General features: G+C 45.3%; 1 long non-coding RNA gene across 2 annotated transcripts; it reads left to right on the top strand.

Moving 5' to 3' along the window:
- The first annotated feature begins 313 nt into the window (after positions 1-313).
- On the top strand, positions 314-2,512 carry LOC140637668 (uncharacterized). Of its 2 annotated transcripts, XR_012034735.1 has the most exons (5): positions 314-441; positions 873-979; positions 1,209-1,299; positions 1,472-1,637; positions 2,128-2,512. It is a non-coding gene; the product is annotated as an uncharacterized lncRNA (long non-coding RNA). The 2 variants fall into 2 exon arrangements; XR_012034734.1 differs by having other exon boundaries at positions 1,472-2,512.
- Positions 2,513-13,203: the final 10,691 nt, after the last annotated feature.

The raw sequence follows: 13,203 nt of genomic DNA, 5'->3' as shown, positions 1-13,203 counted from the left end.
TGCCCAGAGCAGTGGGGGGCACCGGGAGACATCCCCCAAACCTTTGGTGGTCAATGGCTGCAGCCGAATTTTAAGGAAAGCCATTCCCGAAATGAATTACCCTAAGGCCAGCTACAAGGGATCCGGTGCGACAGGACAACGTTGGTCTTTATTTTTAAGGAGTGCCCCTCATCAAGGGACCCCTCTGACTCACCCTTGGGGACCCCTGGCGGAGCGCGCCACCAGAAAGACCACCAGGTGGCGCCGGGAAGCCCGGCTTGACAGCGGGTCCAGCGAGCCTTGACCCTGGTTGTCATGGATACAGCAGGGCGGGGGCGGAGCCAAACTGGATGAGGGAAGGGGGCGGCGGGTCTCACCTCCCAGCCACCCGCCAATTTTCATTCCCCATGCCATCGCCCCCAATCCTGTCACCCCACCTCTCCCCAGGCCTCGGCTTAAAAGGTGGGCCCTGGGAAGGAGTGGAAAGCGAAAAGGGAAACTGTTCAACATTGCTTTTTTTTTTTTTTAAGATTTCTCTATTTTATAAAGAGAGAAAGAGCTCTGCAAGAAGGGAGGAGCAGAGGAAGAGGGAGAGAGAGAGAGAGAATCTCAGGGAGAGAGAATCTCAAGCATACTCCTCTGCGCTGGGCGAGGACCCCCTTGTGGGGCTCCACCCCATGAGCCTGAGATCATGACCTGAGCTGAAACCAAGAGTCAGACACCTGACTGTGCCATCCTGGTGCCCCCCACATTTTTTAATTTTTAAAAATTATGGAATGGCTCAAACTTACAGAAAACTATACAGAGTAAAATAAACACTCATACACCACCTCTTCCCAGAATTAATGTATGTTAACATTGTTGCTTTGTATGTTTCCAATTCTTATTTTAAGAATTTCCCTTTACATTCCTCCTGGATCTCATTCTCTCTGGATGTAACCCCCACTCTGAAGTTGGCCTGTGTCCTTCCTGTCCATGCTTTCATACTTCTACTACCTTGGTAAGTAGACACAAGCAATAAAGAGTATTGTTTTTTTGTGTGTGTTTTCAAATGTACATTTTCACATCACAGAGTTTTCAAATTGCTCTTTTAACCGAACGTGCTGTTGAAATTTATTCTTGGTTAATGTTCATTTTAACTGCTCTAAATAAATCCTTTATTTTAATATTCCATTTTGTTTTTTTTAAGTATGGTAATTTCTATTGTTTCTATTTTTTTGTTTTTACAGACAATGCTGCAATGAACATCTTTGCACCTTGCTCCTGATCTCCCATGCAATCAGTTCTCTCTGCAATGTGTCTAGAAACACAAGTTCTAAGGTGTGAGATATGAGCATCCTCCCGATGCCAGGGATTGCCAATTGCTCTGGGAGTGAATGAGGCAAATTTCTACACCCTTCCAGCGGCAGGGGGGTGGGAGGGTGGGGGGGTGAGGCCCTGTTTCCCCATATCATCATCAGCACTTAGTGATGTCACTCTTTCCATTTTTCAGCATGATATCTTCTTGCCTGCTCCTCCAGGGGTGAGAGGTGACTCATTGCTAATGGTGGCTGATCTTTGAATTGAATCTCCAGTGGACATTTTTAGATGTTTTGCAGTTTCTCCTTTTGCACAGACCAGCGCAGATAGGCTCCCACCCCGCGTGCCATTGGTTTTCTGTAAGTATTTATAGTGCCATCAGAATAAATGCCCTTGACCAGCCTCCTTTTCACCTCCCTCCCAATCCAGTCTCCTTCCTCACTGCATTCTCTTTTTTAAAATATTTTATTTATTTATTTATTCATGAGAGACACAGAGACAGGCAAAGGGAGAAGCAGGCTTCCTGTGAGGAGCCTGATGTAGGACTCGATCCCAGGAACCCAGGATCAGGACTTGAGCCAAAGGTAGACACTCAACCACTGAGCCACTCAGAGTCCCCTCCCCACTGCATTCTTAAGCTGCCCATTCTAAGTGGAGTCAACAGAGCAAGGCTGGCTCCATTGGTGAGTGACTGTTAAGGAATGTCACTGAGGAAAAGTAACCACTGATTGACCCATCAGCTGGACCATCTGAGCCACCCAGGCACCTCAATAAAAAAAATTCTTAAAAAAAAAAAAGAATTGAAAACAGTGACTGAAACAAATTTTTGTACACCCATCTTCACTGCAGCATTATTTACAACAGCTAAAAGATAGAAACAAACCATGTGTCCATCGCAGATGAATGGATAAACAAAATCCACACAGTGGAATGTTATTCAGCCTTAAAAGGAAGAAAATTCTGACATGTGCTATAGCATGGATGTACCTTGAGGACGTTGTGCGAAGTGAAATAAACCAGCTACAAAGGGGCAAATATTGTATGACTCCACTTATATGAGGTTCCTGGAGGAGACACATCCATAGAGAGAGAAAGTAGGATGGTCAGTGCCAGGGGCTGGGGGGAAGAAGATGGGGAGTTGTTGTTTGATGGGAACAGAGCTTCTGTCTGGGAAGGTGAAAAAGTTCTGTTGAATGTACAGTGGTGATGGTTGCCCAACAATGTGAATGTACTTAATGCCACTGAATTGTACTCTTAATAAACAATTAATATGGAAAATTTTATGCTAGGTGTATTTTAGCATGATAAAAACCACCACCACATCACACACATGCACATGCGCACACACACACCACTTGTCTTGAAATGAGGTGGGACATGTATCATGCTGAAGGAAGTACAGGTCCAGATGGCAGCCATGAGCTTCAGTGGACCCGTAGCACGTGGGCATGACCTGCAAGGTGCCCAGCCCGCTCCCATGCAGAATGCTGCAGAAGCCACATGGCCCTCCCCCTGACAGCCCCTCATTGCAGAGGCATGAGACACACCCTATCTCTCCCTGGGAGGCTCTGAACTCATTCCCTCTGTCTAGTGCATCAATTGCACCACCACCAACAAAGGACAGAACAAAGGAAAATCATCCACACCAACCAACCTCTGCTCTATTCTATGTTCTGTCCAGATCTATTCACTTGCAGGTACATTTTTACATGGTTCCAGGCAGCATAGATACAGCTTCAGATTCTGCTTGTTTGACTTTAAATGTTGTGGGCATTTTTTTATATATTGCTGCAGTCCTCGTGGTTGTTATTTTTAAGAGCTGCGTAACATCCCATCTGGTAGATGTACCATAATTTATTTTGCCATTCTCCTCTTTTTGGACGTGTGGCCTGTTTCTGGTCATCCACAAATTTAAGGAGTGGCCTGGCCAGCTGAGCACTTTAGTGCATTAAGATTTTAAGTCTTAAACCAGCACGGTAGGATGTGGCTCCCTGTCCACATCCCAGGGAGTCTCCGAGGGCCCCATGAGATAGAGCAGGAGCTCAAATTGCTACGCGTGGGAAAGGACTGCAACCAAGAATGGGCCCCAAAAGGCAATCAGAAGGGAGCAGTCACAGGTGCCTATGTGGGCTACCAAGCTTTTACAAGGATAAGTTCAAGTTCAGGGCACCTTAAAACTAACTTCCAAGTTCACTGATTTGCCAGAATGACTCAGAGAACTCAGCAAAGCCATTACACTCATGATTATGGTTTATTACAGCAAAAGGATACATATTAAGGTCAGCCAAGGGCAGAGGCTCCTGGGGCAGAGTCCAAGAGGACTCCACACACAGAGCTTCCGGTTGTCCCCTCCCAGGGAAGTCAAGGACAGTGTTAATGTCTCCCAGCAAAGACGAGTGATAACATACATGGAGTACTGCCCACCAGGGAGGCCCCTCCAAGCCTTGGGGTCCAGAGGCTTTACTGGGGCTCCATCACATAGACATGGTGGACTCCGATTCTGGCTGACTTTTAGTCTCCAGTCCCTGCAGAGGTTGAACTGACATCATGTGGTCAAGCTTAAATCACTTTGTTACATACTTTCTGCTATGGTCCAAGGACCCCAGGTAAAAACAAAAACAAAGAACATTCTTATAAGGCAGGATAATCCAAGGGCTTTAAAGATCACCTCCCGGAAGCAAGAGCAGAGGCTAGGCTTCTTTTTGGGCAGGGTGGATCCTTTATTGCACAACAAATAATGCTTCTGGGAAATGAAGATGATGAAGAAAACCCAAACTGGTGAGAATACAGGGATGGGGGCTTCTCATGCTCTCTTGCAGGAGAGTAAGTGATTATAATCTACAGAAGATAGTATAATGCACTCATGCTGTATTGGTAGAAATAAAATGGAACAGTCTTTGCAAGACTATTACTATCAACCCAAGATGCAAATGGGCATACTCTTTGAACCAGCAATTCCACTTCTCGCTGAAGAGATCACCAGGCAAGGGTGCAAAGCTGTATGAGTTGTGAGTTGGACTTTTATTTTAAATCTTGAGATACTGGAACAACAGGGATGTTAATTAATGGGTTATTAGTTAAAAAAATTATTGACTGGCATTGCCTTGAAACCATAGATGAAACAAATGGCTTTAAACCATGATCAACCTTACTCAGGATGAGAAATACAGGTTAAAACTAGAAGGAAATAGTATTTTCCATCTCTCAGATTGGCAAAGATAAAAGTTGGCACATTATTGCTTAGGCTGTAGGGGAAGTCTACACGGTTAGTGGTGAGGCAGGGTGGCCAGGTCTAAGGATCTGGAGGGAGGGTCCTGAGGTACCAGCCAAATGCATGGGATAGAAATTAAACATGAGTTGAGAGGAAGTGAGAGCAGAGTTTATTGAAGAAATATAGAGAGCACAGATACAGAGGGAGACCTGGAAAGAAAAAGAGAGAGTCTCCTCTTTGCTTGAGGTTTGGGGTTTTTACTGAGGACTATGGTGTCTTCCCAGGCATCCAGGAACTGATCAAAGCAAAGACAAGTGTTTAGGTGTCCTCTAGAAGTCACTTATGCCCTGGAGCCAGGCGTCTTGGTGAGTCCGTGGTCTTGGAAAATGTACATGACGACTTTGCCCAGTCAGCTCCTTAGATGTTATCTGTTGTACTTGAAGATTCCAAAGAAATCATTAACTCCTTGGCCTTGGCAAGGAGGGCATGCATTATCTGTTCTAAAAGGCGTGTGTAGGTGCAGGTCCTAGCAAGAACAGAAGCAGGAAAAAGTGCAAAAAAGGCAGTCTTCATGGGATCCCTTCGGTTTCTCTACTCAGTGAGATGCTCAACCATGGGATGGTTGATGCCCTCTTTGGAGGGCAATCTGACAATATGTATCAGGTCAAAACATGCACATGCCCTTTGAAGCATCAGTTCCATTTATGAGAATTTGTCCCACAGGTGCTGGAGACCTAAACACAAGGGTATTCATTGCAACCTTGTTAATAGTAGAAAAAACTGGTTAAGGACATTATGTAGCACCCATAAGCTGGAATATTTTGCAGCTCTTTATTGTCTCAACAAATATTACTGAAGGGCCTGCTGTGACCAGGTGTTATTTCAGGGTCCAGGAACTAAAACAAGATCCCTCCCTTCTCAGTATTAAGCTCCCAGTTGGAGGAAACAGAGGATTAAAAAAATTATAATATTCAGATGGTGAAATGTGCTAAGAAAATAAAGCAAGATAAGGAACAGAAAGTCTGATGTTTTACTGGTTAAGGAAAGTGTCTCAAATGACATTTGGGGGGAGAACTGAAGGAAGTAGGAGTAGACAGTGCAGATACTTGAGGAAGAGCTCCATGCAGAGGCTATAGCATGTGCAAAGGCCCTGAGGGGGAGGTGTCCTTGGTATACTGGAGGAACAGCTAAGTGGCCCAAGTCATTTGAGAAGTAAGTGAGGGACAGGAGGTGGAAGCCAGAAGGGCATTGGAGCCAGCAGACCAGCAAGGGCCTGGTAAGGTTAGGATTTCATCCCAAGAAGGCATTGATTCCAGGTAAAGTAATCCATTTACTTAAAAAACAGCTTTATTGAGAGATAATTCATGTACCATACAATTTAAAGCATACAATTCAGACTGCTGGCATGCTATTAATTTGGTACAGTATTAATTTTTTTAAAGTGTGGTAAAATAAAAGACAAAACGAAATTTGCTACTTTAGTCATCTTTATGTATACAGTTCAGTGGAGTTCATTACATCCCTGATATCGTACAACTATCACCACTACCCATTTCCAAAACGTTTTCATCACCCTAAAGAGAAACTCTACCCATGAAGCAACAAGTTCCCTATTCCTGTGTCCATCCCAGCCTCTGGTAACCTCTATTCTACTTCTGTCTGCAAATTCATCTACTCTCCATATTCCACAGAAGCAGAATCATATACTATTTGTCCTTTAGAGTCTGCCTTCTTTCACTTGGTGTAATGTTTTCAAGGCTCTCCCACAGTGTAGCATGAATCAGAACTTTATTCCAAGACTTCCATTTTTAAAAGGACATCTGGCTGCCATGTGAGCTGCCGTGTGACAGAGCTTGGGGAGACAGAGGCAGGGAAGGGGTCGAGGCACGGAAACTGTGTAGGAAGTGACTGCTGTTGTCCAGGAGGGAGGGGACAGAGACTGCCACCCACAGGGTGCAGGGATGGAGTGGGGTGAGAAGTGGCAGGTGCTGGGTGAATTTTAAAGGTGGAGCCTGTGCCCTGCTGGCTCATTTGGCAGAGTGTGGGACTCTTGGTCTCAGGGTGGCAAGTTCAAACCCCACTTTGGGCATGGAGCCTACTTATTCTTTTTAGAGAGAGAGAGACAGGGTAGGGAGAAGGGCTGAGGGGGGGTGGGGAAGAAAGAACCCCAGGCAGGCTCCACACCCAGCGTGGAGCCCAATGTGGGGCTCAATCTCACCACCCTGAGATCACGACCTGAGCTGAGATCAAGAGTTGGACGCTTAACTGACTGAGCCACCCGGGTGCCCCTGTAGAGCCTACTTTTATTTATTTATTTTTTATTTTTTTAAATTTTTATTTATTTATGATAGTCACACACAGAGAGAGAGAGAGAGAGAGGCAGAGACACAGGCAGAGGGAGAAGCAGGCTCCATGCACCGGGAGCCCGACGTGGGATTCGATCCCGGGTCTCCAGGATCGCGCCCTGGGCCAAAGGCAGGCGCCAAACCGCTGCGCCACCCAGGGATCCCAGAGCCTACTTTTAAAAAAGAAAAAAAGAATCTGCCTTGAAGGTGGAGCCAGCAGGATGAGCAAGTCATTAGACATGGGCTGAGGGAGAAAGGGAAGAGATGAAGAAGTCTCAGTTACCTTATAAGGTGGGGGCTGGGAGTGCTGACCCTGGAGCCGAAATGGCCGGGTTCAAATCCAGCTCCATCGCTCACTAGCTGTGTATCTGTGGGCCAGTTCCTCGACCTCTCTGGGCCTCATTATCCTCATCTAAAAAAGGTAGATAACAGCAGTTCCTACTTCACTCGGCTGAAGGATTCAATGAGTTAATATTTTTTTAAGTTTGAAATTTCATTTATTCTTTATTGAGATATAATTGACATATAATGTGTTAACATTTTAAAAACACAGACTGGCATTTGGGTCACACAAAACCCTAGGTAAATATTTGTTAAGTAAAAATAAATTGGAAAATAAATCCTTGTCAAAGGAGGCTTGGCACTTTGATTAGTGGAGGCTAATTGGAATTCTCCTCAGAATTGGAGAGTGTCTCGGGGGTACCTGGAAAAAGTCAGAGGGTCTCTGGGTAGAGTGAAAGGGTGGGGCCTTTCAGCCAGATGATTCAGCTCAGAGTCCATCAGAAGTGGTCAAAAGGATGGAAGAGTGGTAAGCAGGGCCCTGTAGCCACATACCAAACCCCCAAACTGGGTCTAGAACCATGCACGGCGATAAGGCAAGTCCTCGGGAGCATGGGTCATCCGCGTAGTCATCCTGGAACACCATCTGACCAGAAATACTCTGCCTCCTGCCATCTTCCCTCCCTTGGCAGTGCAACTGGGAGATCTGGGGTCTGGGCCTGAAGATGGACTCAGAGAACTGGGAGTGAAGAGCCACCTTCCTCTGCCTTGGACTTAGACAAGGGATCCTTTCTGCACAGCCCCAGACATTCCCATGCCCACTTTCCCTCTGTTTGTCCACTGCTCCAAAAACAGACCCATTCAGATAGCAGCGCGGCACTGGAGCCAGCAGCCATGCTCATCAGTGGCCAGGAAGCCTTCGGCAAAGCACCTGCTTTTGCCTTTGACTTGCTCAGTTTCTGCACTATCCAATATGGACAAAGCTTCTTGTTTCAGCAGTTCACTGTAGCTAGAGCCCAGTGCCTGGCATGGAGTAGGCCCTCATCAATGGGAACATTGTTGTCATCATTGTGCCAAGGGGTACATCCCTGATCTGCAGGGTTGATGACGATGGTGTGGTCATAGGACAGCTTGGCATTGCTCCGGGAGATGGATTTGAGCCAATGGGAAATTTCTTAAGGGAGATGGATGCTTCTTATTGGGTTGTGGGTTGAACTGTATCCCCCCAAAAGATCTTTGCGGCTGTAATTAAGATGTAAGTTAAGATGAGGTCATATTGGAAACAGGTGGGCCCTAACCTAGAGCCGGTATCCCTAGAATAGAAGAGAAAACAGAGACGTGCACCCACAGAGGAGCTGGTCCTGTGAAGACAGAGGCAAAGGCTGAATTGATGCAGTCACAAGCCAAGGAACGTTGAAAATTGCCAGCAACCACTAGAAGTTTAGAAGGATTCTTCCCTAGAGACTTCAGAGGAAGCATAGCCCTGCCAACACTCCAGTATCAGACTTCCAGCCTCCAGAATTATGACAGAATGAATTTCTGTCCTAAGTCATCCAGTTTGTGGTAATTTGTTATGGCAGCCCGAGAAAGCTAATGGACCATCCAACCAGGAGCAGCTTTCCTGAGAGGGTGGTGGGCAGGGGTCAAAGCATTCATTGGGCACACTGAGAGGGGAACAGTGTCCCCTTGAGGGGACAGTGCTCTTTGGGGCAGTGTCTGTAGGAGTCTAGATTGCTTCAGTCCAATATTGTCTCTCAAAGACTTGAAAGGTTATCCCCAAATGCCAGGCTGACCTCACTCATTCATTGGTAGCTCTTCCTCTTTCTGCCTACATAAGAATGGTAAGATCCCTGTCCATCTAATAACAATGGATAGGGAGCACTTAGATCATTCAGTCGGTTGGGCGACTGACTCTTGAGCTCAGCTCAGGTCACTATCTCAGGACTGTGAGATCAAGCCTCACGTCAGGCTCCACGCTAGGCATGGAGGCTGCTTGAGATTCCTTCTCTCTCTCTCTCCATCTGCCCTCCACTCGCATACTCTCTTTCTAAGATAAATAGATAACCATGGTGAAAACTGGGAACAAAATCAAGGAAACAGTCTCAAGATAGGTTCCAATCTAAGTGATTCCATAGCAAAATATAAAATTAAAAGGTGCCCTGAAGAAATACATGGTTTCAATATTACTTAAACTGTTCCAGAGCATTAAGAAGGACAATTTGCCAAATTCTATTTTATAATGACAGACTATCTCTGATGCTAAAATCTAATGAAAATAGCTCCCCAAATAGAAGTCTGCAGAACAATCTCACCTTTGAATAGCAAGGCAAACTTTAAAAATACATTTTTAAGAACTTAGCACTCCATTCAAGAGCTGCATCCCCTGAACGCAAGGCTGGCTCAGTGTCTGGAAAACCATCAAGATAGTGCATACTTTTGGAAGATCAAAATGAGAATCCATATACCTATCTGAATAAATGGTTAATTGTCAAGTATTTTGGAAAGAAAACAAAACTAGATTCCTACCTTACACCTTACACTACAATATTCAATTAGGGGTACCTGGGTGGCTCAGTTGGTTGAGCGTCCAACTCTTGATTTTGGCTGGGGTCACGATCTCAGGGTCCTGGGATGGTGCCCCATGTCTGACTCCATGCTCAGCAAGGAGCATGCTTCTCTCTCTCCCTCTGCACCTCCCCCCACTCACACTCTGTCTCTCTCTCTCTCTCTCAAATAAATAAATCTTTTTAAAAAAATTCAGATTAAGGGATGCCTGGGTGGCTCAGTAGTTGAGCGTCTGCCTTTGGCTCAGGCAGTGACCCTGGAGTTCCGGGATCAAGTCCCACATCGGGCTCCCTGCATGGAGCCTGCTTCTCCCTCTGCCTGTGTCTCTGCCTCTCTCTCTGTGTCTCTCATGAATAAATAAAATCTTTAAAAAAATTCAGATTAATAATGATATAAAAATAAATTTATAAAATTATAAAATAAACTGTAAAATCAGAAATTTTATTTACAATATAGAAGTTGGGAAGAAATTTCAAAGCAGAAAACAAAACACAGAACCCATAAAGCAAAAAAAAATATGTGTATGTACATATACACACACATATATATTACAGATAGATACATGTAATATAAAAAAATGTGTGTTTGCATAAAATTACAAACTTCCATATGAAAACACACACACATTTTTAAAAATTTATTTATTTATTTATTTGAGAGAGACAGAGATAGAGAAGGAGCTGGAGCAGGGGGAGGGGCAGAGAGAATCCTCAAATAGACTCCCTGCTGAGTACGGAGCCTGACTCGTGATCTATTCCAGGACCCTAAGATCATGACCTGAGCCAAAATCAATAGTCAGATGCTTAACCTGCTGAGTCACTCAGGTGCCCCCAACCAAAGGTTTTTTTAAAAACTATTTTAGGGGCACCTGGTGGCTCAGTTGGTTAAGCATCTGCCTTTGGCTAAGGTCATGATCCCAGGGTCCTGGGATTGAGAGCCCCAAATCGGCTCCCTGCTCAATGGGAAGTCTGCTTCTCCCTCTCCCTCTGACTCTCTCCCTCTGACCCTCACCCCTTCCTCGTGCTCTCAAATGAATAAAATTTAAAAATCTTAAAAATTTTTAAAAAATTAAAGATATATACAAAATAATTATGAGTAAAATGATACGGTGATGTCTGGGTTTTTCTTCAAGATAATTGGGGACGGGAGGAAAGAGTGAAGACAGAGATGAAGTATGAGTGGATGGTGGCTGAAATCCAGGGTAGGTCTGTGGACTGTCATGACAGTGTTCTCTCCACTTGGTGTATGTTTCAAGTTTTCTCTAATAAAAAGTCTTTAAGATACCAGGAACAAATGGAAGACCAGAGAAAACTGGAAGAATATATTGGCTATACATGATGGTCAAGGGTTTTGCTACTATAATTTCAAAGAGGTATTGCAAATACATTTAAAAACAGACACAAATAACCAAATAGAAAAAGAGATAAAGGATGCCAGCCGCACGGGAAATGCAAGTGGCTGATTGACATGTGGAAAGATGCTCAGCCTCTCTTATCTAAAAAGAATACAGGGGTGGCTGGGTGGCTCAAGTCCGTTAAGCATCTGATTCTCAATTTTGGCTCAGGTCATGATCTCAGGATAGTAAGATCGAGCCTCTCTGCAAGCTCCATGCTTGAAATTCTCTCCCTTTCCCTCTACTCTTCACCCCACCCCACCACCCCCACTTGCATTCATTCTTTCTCTCTACAAAAAAAAAGAAAAAAGAAAAAAAAGTCTTAAAATAGAAAAGAAATACAAATTAGCCACCACCTTTTATGTAAGGTGGGCACAATTTTTTGAGATTGAGAAGAGACTTAAAGCTGATGGTGTGGGCAAGGAGTAGCCCGGAGGCCTCAGGAACCAGACATTAAGCTTTCTGTTCCTCTTCTTCCCTCTCCATCTGCAATGTCAGGATCACATACAAGGAGGTATCTCTCTGTCCATCCACTTATCTGTTCATCTAGGTGCACACTGGAGACTGGGGACACAGCTTCCTGCTCAGGCTCTGGGGTTCTCTCAAACTCCTTGTGCCATAAACTATCTGGTTTCTGGGATCTTCATGAAGTTTCCAGTCTAGTGGTGGAGACAGATGTTAATCACATAATCCCATAAATGGTTGTAACACAGAAAATGCCATAGAGTGGGAAAGAGGTGACCTGGTCCTGGCATCAGAGGAGAGATTTCTCTGAGAGAGTAAGGATTGTGTTAAGAACTGTCAAAATGAGGGATCCCTGGGTGGCGCAGCAGTTTGGCACCTGCCTTTGGCCCAGGGCGCGATCCTGGAGACCCGGGATCGAATCCCACGTCGGGCTCCCTGCATGGAGCCTGCTTCTCCCTCTGTCTGTGTCTCTGCCTCTCTCTCTCTCTCTCTCTCTCTCTGTGTGTGTGTGACTATCATGAATAAATAAATAAAATCTTAAAAAAAAGATTAAAAAAAAAAGAACTGTCAAAATGGGAGTTAACCGTGTGTGTGTGTGTGTGTGTGTGTGTATGTAAGTATATATAATGTGTGTACATGTGTGCACGTTTCTCTGTGTATTTGTACATGTACGTGTGTGTCTGTGAGGAGGGTTTCAGGAGAGAGATCAGCATGTGTAAAGGTCCTGTGGCAGCAAGTTCTCTGATAGAGACAAAAAAGTCAAAGTGGGTGAAATGAAGAGAGCAAGGGGGTGTGGTGTGTGGTGGGATCCAGACTCAAGGGTTAGACTGGGTGGGATTAGGCAGGGCTAAACAGGTCATGTTCACCATCTTTTTTTTTTTTTAAGATTTTATTTATTTATTCATGAGAGACACACAGAGAGAGAGAGAGGCACAGACACAGGCAGAGGGAGAAGCAGGCTCCATGCAGGGAGCCTGACATGGGATCCTGGGTCTCCAGGATCACGCCCTGGGACGAAGGCAGGTGCTCAACCGCTGAGCCACCCAGGCCCCATGTTTACCATCTTAGTGATGGTAGAGGATTGGGCGGGGCAGGGGTGGGTGTGGCCAGAGGAGAGAGAGCTCTGGTTCACCTGGCTGAGCAGTGGTGGTGGAAAGGAGGGTTATAAATTCACCAAGACCTGGGACAGACTGAACTGCTGGGAGAGGGAGGAGTCAGTGATGATGCTTGGTGACAGGCTGGATGGTGGCTCCATTCCCTAAGCAGGGGACAGGACCGGAATCAGACCCAGTTTAGGGGGGCCAAGCTCAACAGGACAACTTGACAGTTAAATGTGCAGTTCCATGGAGACGTCCACTGTCAGCCATGCAGTGGACAGCCAGGGCTGAGAAGGAAGATTCTCAGCCTGAGACTCATCAGGTGTCCAGCCCATCCTTACTAATCATAGATTCTCTACTTGTGAACTTGCCTGCTTGGTATGTTTGATTTGTCACCCCCAAATCAATACTCACAGCATCTTGCAGACATTCCAGGAGTGGTGAAAAATTTAAGCCTCCTGACGTCCATCTTCCAACTATGGTGAAACTCAGTGGTGCTCCGCTGGCACCTTAAGCAAGGTCTCTTTCAAAGTCTGTGTAGTGCCAAAATTTTTGCATTTCTGTGCTTTT

Source organism: Canis lupus, chromosome 8 (assembly GCF_048164855.1).
Source record: "Canis lupus baileyi chromosome 8, mCanLup2.hap1, whole genome shotgun sequence".
NCBI classification, from domain to species: Eukaryota; Metazoa; Chordata; class Mammalia; order Carnivora; family Canidae; genus Canis; species Canis lupus.
Note: the sequence above shows the minus strand (reverse complement) of the source record. Positions and strands in the feature narration are given on the sequence as shown.